Source organism: Nycticebus coucang, chromosome 3 (genome assembly GCF_027406575.1).
Source record: "Nycticebus coucang isolate mNycCou1 chromosome 3, mNycCou1.pri, whole genome shotgun sequence".
NCBI classification, from domain to species: Eukaryota; Metazoa; Chordata; class Mammalia; order Primates; family Lorisidae; genus Nycticebus; species Nycticebus coucang.
In genome coordinates, this window is record NC_069782.1 from 127,173,488 (window position 1) to 127,182,427 (window position 8,940).

The following is an 8,940-nucleotide window of genomic DNA, read 5'->3' on the forward strand; positions in this document are numbered from 1 at the left end:
GCTGCTGGTGAGTCTTGAAGCTGGGATTCTAATCCAAGTTTGTCTGTCCTGAGTCCTGCTTCTGCCTCCAGGCCTTGCACCAGCCGGCCACCACCTCTCCTATTTCACGCCACAGCCTAGCTCACTGGGCTGCAGCTGCTTGGACCTTCTCTCCTTGGAGCTCATCCTCAGGCAGGGCCCTTCACTTGCTGAGCCCTCTGCCTGAAATGTTCTCTTAGGTTTATCCATCACTGGCCACCTCTCACACAGGTCACCTCCTCCAAGATGTTATTCCAACCATCCATCCAACCTGCCCCTGCCCCAGTCGTTTCTCACTATCCCATTAACTAACCACATGTCCTTCTTAGGGCTTAGAGCTCTCTGAAAGTATCTTATCTGTTCATTTGCTTGTCTGTTGTTTATATTCCCCCCTGGGAATGTCAGATCCACGAGGGCAGGGACTGCTGCATCCCAGGGCCTATTGCAGTGCTTCTGGAGTAGTTGCTCCATAACTGTTTACTGGATGAATGATCAAAAGGAAGGAACCAGGAAAGAAAAGGGCCCATAACTGGTATTTTATCCATTTAACTCAAAGGCGGGCTCATGGCTTGCTGTCATCCTTTCTTCCTTCCTCCTGGAATTAAATTCCACCTCTATATATTCAGGATCAGAGGTAAACTGAGGCCAGAGATAGGACCTGGTTCAATTTGACAGACATATAGCAGAATATCAGATGCATTAAATAAAAGATGGCTCGTATTTCTGGTCCTCAGTATTTGATATAGTTGAAGTGTCTGGGTTTTCTCGATAGTGGTTGTTTTTAATTCATGTAATTAGCTTGTATCTCATAGGTATTGCTCTTGGTCACTTAAAAAGAGGTTTAATTGGTCATTCAGACTGGGAACCCATTCTGTTCTCCAACTTTATTACTTCCTCCACCACATTGAGAACCTGGCAAGGTAGATTAGCATCTCAGGATTATAAACTGCCTGTTCTCACTCACCCACACTTGGATATGCTCCAGAAAACAGACACTGGTTTGTGAATTTGAATTTAGAATCCTGCACTTAGAAGGAGAAGTTAAAATCCAGGCACAATACCCAAGACTTGCTGAAAATATGAACAGAGTACAAATGCTTACACAGATGAGTTTTTAGCCCAAGACACGAACAGCCTCAAAAAGAAAAAACCATAGTAGCTAATGGTCATTATAGCTTAGTTGATGTAACTTTAGAAGAACTTAGCTCTGAGCTGACAGCCCCACTACTGCGATATGGTGGCACAGCAATGAAGTGGGGTGAGCCTCAGATGAGGAACGGGGTGACCTGGCCTTTCATCTGGGCCTGCCACTGTCTTGTTACATGTCCTTCCTGAACCTAGAAAAATAAAACAGAGTTGGATGATCTTTCAGATTCCCTGCAGCTCAGTGTTCTAGGCCTTTATTTAGGAATGAGAAGCAGGAGAAAGGCCTGGAGACAAGCAGGCTAATGTTCACTGAATTGCCACTCAATGTCAGCCCTGAACTGGGCACAGTGGCATCAAGTCCTCACAGTAGCCCTGCTAGCATGGTCTCTATTTTGCAGATGAGGGAGAGAAAAGATGATAAGTGATATGTCTGACATGCCTAAAGTCACACTGGTGGACCATGACAGGGCTGGCTGCAAGCCAGTATACTCTCTAGTTTGCCCCAAGGCATCTGGTCACTTAAAACCATCTCTACCTAGTGCTCTAGAAAATCTGATTCCTTAAAGTAGCATTCACCTCTTAGGGTGCATGACTCTGATTCACACAGTGACAGAGAAAGGAAGATCTCAGCTGGGTTGTCAGATTTCCTGGTTTATTCCAACACTATTCTCTGGCTCCCAATTAGGCAGCCCAGGGGTGAAAGCTGACCTTGTTGTAAGTAATGAGCAGTAGACCTCACATCTCAGGCCGACTCTACAGGTCGCAGAACGATTCTGTAATTACAGCATTCAACGTTCAGTGCCACATATGTGCCATGCACTAACAACAACAATAACAGCAACAACAATAGCAGCTGGGCCAGCAATCACAACAGAAGCAGTAGCAGCAGCCGCCGCAACAGTCAATGCCCTTTACTCAGGGTCACTCTGCACTAGGCACAGTGATATGTGTACTTGTAAGCACATTACCTATGAGGGAAGTGAGATGACTCGCCCTGTTTTCTGATGGAGGAGATTGGATCTCAGTCCCTGAGAGACGAAACATGTAGTCTACGATCGAACCATGAGGTTCAACATTTCTGCTTGTATATGGTGGAGAATAGTCACTACATAAGCCAAGGGGTCGTATTTTCTGAATGAAAAATTGAGGCACATGGTCTGATGCTTTGGCTGGTGATAGAGCAGAATCCTTTTTTTTTTTTTTTTTTGAGACAAAGTCTCACTGTGTCACCCTCCATAGAGTGCTGTGGTGTCACAGCTCACAGCAGCCTCAAACTCTTGGGCTTAAGCAATTCTCTTGCCTCAGCCTCCCGAGTAGCTGGGACTATAGGGGCCTGCCAGAACACCTGGCTATTTTCTTGTTGCAGTTGTCACTTTGTTTAGCTGGCCCTGGCTGGGCTCAAACCCGCCCGCCTCAGTGCATGTGGCTGGCACTGTAACCACTGTGCTACAGGTGCCGAGCCATGAGCGGAATCTTTGAAAAACCTGGGGGCATTTGCAGTCAGTATGGTTCACAGCATATTTGCTACCTCTCGATGCTCCCTCTCTTCTGTGTCCCTTGCACAGCTTTTTGGGTGACCAGATCCCTCCTACAAAGGCTCATCACTCTGGTCTCCCTCCTGAAATTATGATTTCTTCTAATCTACAACCAAATTTAGCATTATTAGATTAAACAAGTCCCAAATCATTTTGGGGTACGAGGTAAACGTTAATAGCTGATTGGTATAATTCACACTAAGGTGCGAATGGCTGACAAGCTGCCCAACACTGGCAGGTGTCTGTCTTTTTAAAGAGAAGGGCAACACCAGACAAATCTCCTTAACAGGATCCTAGCTACCTAGGATCTATGGGGGCAGGGTTACGGGGAAAGGTAGAGATAGAGAGACCACTCTCCCCAAGGGGCTATTTTCCCAAAAGAAAATCTTTATCTCCTCTTTCTGGTCTCTGATCAGTGTACAGTGGCACAGAGAGAGCTCTTGCAAGACCCTACAGCGCTTGTCCTATTGGCATCATCTCACCTTTCGAGACCCTCTCTTCAGTGAGAAACCATTTTAATAAGGCTGTAATTTCGTTACAGAATTTCATAATTAAATATCCTTAAAAGAAATGAGGCTGCAGGTCCCTATCTCCCAATTTATCATAGACTTAATTCCCCAAGTTACACAGTGTTTAATCAAGAATGTATCCCCATTGTAACTGCATGCAGTTTCCTGGCCTTAGAGATAGGAAGTGCTTGGAATTTATCATGAAGGGTGCTCTCTGTTTCTGCGATGTTATTCTTTCCCAAGATAAAAAATAAATGGCGTCTTTTTAGTCAGAAATAACAGGCTCTTCCTCATCGCTGTTGTCCTCATCCCACCCCCACCAGCCTCTCTCACCCTCAAAGGTAAATCCATCCATCAGCTCTGTAGAGTGTAGCATTTGGAATGGGCGACTTCAGGGCGGCGCCTGTGGCTCAGTCGGTAAGGCGCGGGCCCCATATACCGAGGGTGGCGGATTCAAACTCGGCCCTGGCCAAACTGCAACCAAAAAATAGCTGGGAGTTGTGGCGGGCGCCTGTAGTCCCAGCTGCTCGGGAGGCTGAGGCAGGAGAATCGCTTAAGCCCAGGAGTTGGAGGTTGCTGTGAGCTGTGTGAGGCCACGGCACTCTACCGAGGGCCATAAAGTGAGACTCTGGCTCTACAAAAAAAAAAAAAAAAAAAGAAAGAAAGAAAGAAAGAAGATAGAAAAAAAGAAAGAGAAAGAAAGAAAGGAAAAAAAAAAGTGGTTTGGAATGGGCGACTTCATTTAAAGAGCAAACGTGCTCCCCCTGCTGGTCTAGGGCAGCCAATACACCGGTATACTGCAAAATCTCAATCCTATCTTTGGACTTCAGAATCACAGGTGTGAGCACCTACTATGTGCTAGGGGCAGTGCTCCAGATATAAAGATGAGAAGGGCCAGGTGCCTGCCTTCAAAGAGCATAGTCTTGTAAGAGGGACAAAATTCGCATGGATATTATACCTAATCCATAAAATCATATGTTCACATCTATTAATTATAGTCCCAGCTACTTGGGAGGCTGAGGTAAGATAATCGCCTATGCCCAAGAGCTGGAGGTTGCTGTGAGCTGTAATGCCACAGCTCTATACTGAGGGTGACAAAGTGAGGCTCTGTCTCTAAAAAAAAAAAGAAAGAAAGAAGTGTTTTTTTTTTTTAATCTATTAATTTAAATAGATGAGATCACAGAGAAGGGAGAAATTACAAAGGAGGCTGCATGGTGAGGACAGCATTTTACCTGCATCCTGAAAAAGCAGTCAGATTTCAGAAAATGAAGAGGGAGAGAACAGTTAGGGGTAAAGAGACTTGGAGAATCACACTCTTTCATCACCTCCTTATATGAGTGAAGGAAAAGAAGCTTAAGAGGCCAAATGCCCTACATGTGACAGTACAGAGACGGGAACCAGCACATTCAACTCCAGCTCCAGGCTCTCCAGGAATTCCAGGCTGGGAGAAGACGGAAGGCAGGAGGTGGGGTAAAGTGCCGGATATGCCAAGGAAATGGTGAACGGAGTCTGAGTCGCCACAAGAAATTCAATCCCATTTACTGAGGAAGTGAAATGGTCTGGTTAATTTAATTTCCTAATTAGATAGAAGTTCTGCAGAAAGGCTGCTTTGTTAGAAGTGTTTTTAAATTTAAAAAAACTTCCTAAAATGTTTTATTCCACTTTCCTGCCTTAGTAAGCAAAGTGAAGGCAATGGTTCAGTCATTGATAATTCTGGATCTTGCAGAATCTCACAATATTTTAGATGTGGAGCACATATAAACTTATGGATCCTTGAAAGGGGGTCTTTAAATCTTTAACAGCAGTGTATTTTCCTGCTATGTGTCGCTTTACCACAGTATTTAGATTTCTTTATCGATGAGGGGTAGTTGAGTCAGTCAAGAAATCTGATTAAATGAGGATCCTGGCTCCCTTTGCTCTGGTTGATTGAGGTTTTGCTGGGTTATTTAGGGTATTCCCTGATGAGTCCCCACATAGCTCTGCCCTCACTCACCCTTCGCTAGGCTGTGATAGGCATTGGGGCTTCAGCAAGGAGCCCTGCAGAATTCCCACGCTTGCTGTGGAAAGGAGCAGGAAGGACATTTCACTGATGATGCTGGCTGGCTTATGCAAAAGTTCTCCCCGCTGGGACCCCCACCTCCAGAAAAGTTATGAGCAGAGGCCCCACAGATGTAGCTCTAGCCTGGGTGTGGCAGCTAGCTTCCCAGATGGCCCCCAAGGAGCTCACCCCCTGATAGTCATGTCCTCTCCCATATCATACTACGGTTGGTTTGTGTAACTGATGAAGTACAATGTAGGTGAAAGTATGTCACTTGCTTGGTTAAAGTTAAGCTTTCATCTCGGTGACCCGCTTTCTGTCTTGGACAACCAGCTACCATGTCATGAGCATTACTATGGAGAAGCCCAAATGGGAAGGAACTGAGGCTGACAGCCAACGGCCATGTGAGTGAGTCTGGAAGCAGAGGCTCCAGCCCCAGTCCAGCCTTCAGAGATGGCAGCCCCAGCTGCAACCTCACAAAAGCGTCTCAGCCAGAACTACCCAGCTCAGCTACTCTCAGATTCCTGATCCTCAGAAACTATCTGAGATAATAAATATTTTTTGTTTTAAGCTGCTAAATTCAGACCAATTTTTTAATGCAACAGTAGATGACTAATGCACTAAGCTAGAGACCTCCCTGGGTTGGGGAGCCCTTGGCACTGATCTTTGCAGCACCCCATCTGAGTGGCCAGGGTGGTCTTGACATCCTGGGATTCTAAATCAAGAAGGGGCCTTGGAGCTTAACTATTCTAGTTCCCTCAGTTCACAAATGAAAAAAGAGAGGCCAGAAGAGGGAGAGGCTTCATGTGCAGCCAAGCTGGGACTAAAACTCCTATCTCCTGATTTGGGTTCAGCCTTTCCTCCCCAGTTTGCACTGCCAATTCCTAGTCAGACTCCCTATTTACTGTTATATCATTTATCCAAAATTTATAGAGTTCCTATTATGTGCTAGGTACTGTGGTAAGCCCCAAGTCATTGTAGAGGCTCTGGACACGTGTGAGACCATGGTCAAAGGTTATTATTTGAATAGAAGATATTAATTACAATTGCTATACTTTGAATGAATGAATGAATGAATGAACCAGAAGACATACTGATGTCCTGGGTTTCCTCTGCCATTCTCTGTAAATGATGCTTCCAGGCTGACATGCGGAAGGCATAGGATCTTACAATTTTAGAACTAGAAAGGACATTGGCAGTCAAGTGAGCAGAAATTTTAAAAGGAAAGTAATACCTTTGAAAATCAAATGAGCTATATGGGCCCCTTTACCTAAATACACAAAATATTTTGCTTACAATTTGGGGGGATCCCTGGAACATTTGTAGCCCATTTGTGGACTCCTCAGGAATCCATAGGCCAAGAACTCCAGATCTGGTCTAATTCCCCCATTATTTTAGAACTGAGAAAACTGGGACCCAGAGAAGGGAAGTAACTTACCCCACATCTTACAGCACATTGGTAGCAAAGTCCATGCTTGAACCAGGTCTCCTAAGGGCTGGTCCTGCACGCTCCCTCTGCAGAACCCTGACTTACAGGAAGCACATGGAACACAAGGAAACCAGCTCTGGCTCACAAAACACAGGACTTCGGGAAGTCACACACTGATATTTATTTTCTGTTAATATCTCTCAGGGACAGACAGAGTGGCTCAGACAACCAACTGTGTCTCCAGTGCTGGGCTATAAGGCACCACTGGATGGTGCCTAAAGTTGGCAGTTGGACAGCAGCAGATATGGGACTGGCACACCCAGTGAGTGTCAAGGACGGAGGGAAGTGGAGAAGAGTCTGGTGACCAAGCTTCAAGGACAGTCGGCTTCTCTCTGTGCACTGGCTGGTGCCAGGAGCTCTGAGGGCTCTTTTGTCAGGGGGCAATGGTCTACGCAGAGACAGAGCCTGGTCTCTTGCTGTCATGTAAAGAACGAGCTTAGCATAGTGTCAAAGAGCAGGGGCTTTGATGCCAGCCTGTTTGGGATCAGAGTCATGTTGTTCTCCTTATTGGCTGTGCCATCTTGGGCCACTAGCCAACCTCTCTTCCTGATCTGTAAAATGTGGACCATGACAGCCTTCACATCATAGGATTAGTATGAGAATTAAATGAGAGCAGTTGCTTCTTCCCGTACAATCACTCCTCTGCCCTACCCTTCTCCTGGATTTGCCATGACTATGTTCATTTCAGCAATGGGAAGCTCCCTGGCTGCATAGTCATGGGGTGGGGGAGTCATAAAGGTTAATGAGTCTCAGGCTGCTGGTCCTCATGGAGGTTTTTACAAAGTGCTTAGAACACAGCCTGACATACAGTAAGTGCTATAGAAATGTATGATAATTAAGGGTACATAATCCATACGTTTTCAGGCATCAGTTTTTCTCTGCTGGGTTCTTCAGAACAGGCCATTGTACTTAAAATATTTGTGAAATTTAAAATAAAAAAACAACTTTACTGAAGAATAAATCGTATGCAATAATAGCATCTTTTGTAAATGTACAGTTAGAGGGATGAGTTTTGATACATTTATATATTGACGTAGCCACCACCATGTTTCCATTATCCAAAATGGCTTTCTCGTTCCTCATTCCAGTCCATTTTCCTTATCCCCCAGCCTCAGGTGACCATGAATTTGCCACCAAAAGTTATGATGGCACATCTCTGTCAGTGTGTAGCTGTTGGGCTGCCAAAATATATGCAGATATCCCAACATATGTATGCATTTACTTATACATAATGGAAAATTATATGTAAGTTATATAATGGAAAAAAATGTGACTTGGTGGTGGTGGCTGGGTGGTTGTGGACTGAATATGTGTGTCCCCTGAAAACTTACACATTGAAGCCCTCAACCCCCAATATAACTGTATTTGGAGATAAGGCCCTTATAGAATTAATTAAGGTTAAATGAGGTCATAAAAGATCCCATAAAATGATCGCATAAAAGAGGACGATACCAGAGATCTCTTTCTCACCACGTAAGCACAGAAGACAGGCCATGTGTCAACACGATGAGAAGGTGATCTCCAGTGTCCCCACCATCATAACTGTGTCACCAGTCCCTTCCACTGCTGCTTTGGCTATACCTTACCCCTCTTGGGATGGCTCCCACCCGCACGGGCATTCCCCTGCCCTCGATTCCTTTCACTGCTTTCCCCACTTCCTTTGGCTCTGAACACATTGCCCCTCCTGAGGAACATTCCGTGCCTTCAAATATCCCTTCCCTTGGCCGCTTGTCTTGGTCAAGGGAAAGCCAGGCTTTCAATGGAGCTGGATCTGTGAGTCTAAAAAAGGAATTTCCTGGAACCCTGTCATACTCACAGCCTCTCCCCACGTAATTACTCCTCCGTCCTCCCCTTCTCCTGGATTTGCAATGACTGTGTCCATCTCTGCAGCGGGAAGCTTCCTAGCTGCATGGCCGTGGAGGTGGTGGGGGGGTCGCTCATGAAGGTTAATGAGTCTCAGGCTGCTGGTCCTCATGGAGGTCACTGTCACCCCGAGTCATGCCCCAGAGCCCCATGCTGGCCTCTTCCTGTCGCCGGGACATCATTAGATATGTTAATTATTAATTATCACTAAAAGCTCTTTTTGCTGCATTGCTGTTCTCAATTGCTCTCACTATCTCTGTTTGCCCCCCTTTCTTTCTGTAACTGGATCCTGGTTCCTAAATCTTCTGTTTTTCTTTTAGTCCTTTTCTCTGCTTACCTGTC